Below are 2,651 nucleotides of genomic sequence, written 5' to 3'. Positions count from 1 at the left end.
AGCGATTGGTGCCATTGTGACGTCACGCACAGTGCGGGTCGCTTGTGTTTTGGTGGTGCGGTGGTTAGTTATTTCTATACTTTATGGGCTCATACTGTGCTATACTATACTTATTAGTATGGGAAGAGCGAAAGCTTGTGCTGTTCGTGGTTGTGTACCTGCCAAGAATAAAAAGTTAAAATACTACACATTCCCCACAAATAAGATCTTGGCAAGGAAATGGGTTGAGAAATGTTCTCGTCGCAATAACATTAATGTGAAATATGCCGCGATTTGTCAGAACCACTTTAGTTCAGCACAGATTCGCAGAAATCTAAAGTATGAACTTTTAGATTTATCGGTTCTATCGAACTGGAGCCATAGGCTACCGGGTAATGAAACGGCGATCCACGATTTTAAATCGCGCGGCGATCAGTGTTTATATTCATGACGTCACGCCCAGTACCCTTTTCTAAACCCTTAACGCTAGCCCCATGAGTTTAAGACCCAAGTGCGCTAACCTTGTCTGTATCTAAATCGTGGTCTGCCCGATCCCACGCTCACCACCTTATCCACTACGCCACCGCCTCCGAAAATTAAGGCGGGTTTACACGTGCCAATTTGCGACTGAGATTTTACGTTGGTGGAGTTTCCGACTGAATAAACCAGTCGCCAAACAATATCAACATGTTGGTATGGCAAGTCGATTTGCGACTTTATTTACGTCGTGACGTCGTGGAGCAAGCTTAGAAAATGTGGTCACCAGGTATAAAGAAAATGTTAGAGTTGGTGAGTGAAAAAGAACACATCTGGGATCACCAAAATTAATTATACTGTAAAAAAGAAAAAAAAAAGAAAAAAAAAAAAAAAAGGAGAACGCAAATCGTCGTTCGACGAAATAGCTGGCACTCAGCAAAAAGTGTTTTCCTCAATGTCAGGATTTGATTTAATCGCTATTGTGCATAGCCTTCTTAAGATTAACAATTTTCTTATGACAAATGTAGGCTAATTTAGAGTGTGGTAGACACTCCTTTCTTTCCTTCTACTTAGCCAGGGACGTATCCACAAGCATTTTCTTTTCTGTTGACTCTTCCGGTACGCCAGAAGAAGAGCAACACAGCTTCAGCATCGTCACTGGAGGAAGACATCTTGGAGGGGAGCTGTTTGTTGACATTCACTCCCCGCCAAGGAGTCATGGTAAGTAGTCGATACTTTCCAGTCACTTTCTGACTAGAAGGGATGCGTTGAAAAATTTTAGGAGCCTTATGAATCCGTCTTAACGAAAAAGAGTGTCAATTTCCCATTGCTTAAAGCGTCAATATGTGATTGAAATTGCAAAACGGTAGAGTTTCCGACCGAATATCAGTGCTCAGCGACTGGAAAACCCAGTTGGAAAATAAGACCAACATGTTGATATTGTTCAGTCGATTTGCGACTTTGTTTACGTTGTGACATCACTGAGAAAGGCTTGTAAATGTGGCGTCTAGCTGTAGAGAAGATGTTGGCGTTGGTGAGGGAAAAAGAGTACATCTAGGACCGTAAAGTGAATTATAAAACAAAAAAAAATTAGGCCAATCGACGTTCGATGAGATCGCTGGCACTCTCCTAAAACTGTTTCCCTCTATGCAGGGTGTAGTTGAAGGTGAGGATTAAATACTTGTGATGATTTAATTTAATCGTCACCAGAGGAAGACATTTTGTTGGGTAATTGTTTGTTTACGTTCACTTTCCGCCAACCAACCGATACATCTCAGTAGCTATGTGTGAACGTGTTCCGACTTGAATGGCTCTGTCGATACCTCTAGCGACTTGCAATTTCAGTTGCATATTGACAGTTGTGAACCCGCCTTAACACATGGATGAAGTTGCGATCATATAAGCTCTGTCCACATCCTTATAAGCTTCGCCCACTGTCTTCACTTTTTTTTTTTAATACAGCAACCGGGTTAGGCGCGTGCCGCCTTCCCCAAAGTAACATCCTTGATAAGGAATGTTGAAATTTAGTGAGGCGGTAGGATGGAGGACGTATAAGTTATCTTGGTGAAGGGTATCATAATTATGGGACGGAAGGAGATGGTCTAGGATGTTCTTGTTAGTGTACACGAAAGAGGCAATTTCTATTCAATTTTAGAAACATAATCCAATTTAGAAATTTTTATTTGTTTAAAAAGTGGATTGGTATGTTCAAGATATTTGCTCAGCTATAATTCTTACAATTTTTTTGAGCTGGACCTAATTTTAAAGGAATTAGATAAGTACAGAGAAGGAATTGTGCACCATATTGGATTACAATAGGTTAGAAGTAGGTAAATATGGGTGTAATATATACACTTAAGTACATCTAAAGGCATGAAATCTTTAATCTAAAAAAAAGTAAAGCAATGTGTCTTGAAATTTTTAGAGTTAGGTTGTGAATGTGATATTTGTAAGTCAAAGAGTCAGCATATGTAATACCAAGGAATTTTATTTTATGTGTTTTGGAAATAATTAGTTAATTTAAATGACGTTGAGGAAGATTTTTTTTTTTTTGCCAGTAAATAGCATAAAATAAGTTTTATTAGTGTTGCTAGTCAGTATGTTATACATATATGTACCATTGATAAAGTTTTTTGAAGTTCGTTGTTTGCATAATGGATAAGTTGTGCAGGGTATGGGCCAGTTAGACACATTAA

The sequence above is a fragment of the Portunus trituberculatus genome, chromosome 47, assembly GCF_017591435.1.
Source record: "Portunus trituberculatus isolate SZX2019 chromosome 47, ASM1759143v1, whole genome shotgun sequence".
Lineage (NCBI taxonomy): Eukaryota > Metazoa > Arthropoda > Malacostraca > Decapoda > Portunidae > Portunus > Portunus trituberculatus.
This window is presented reverse-complemented; position numbering follows the sequence as displayed.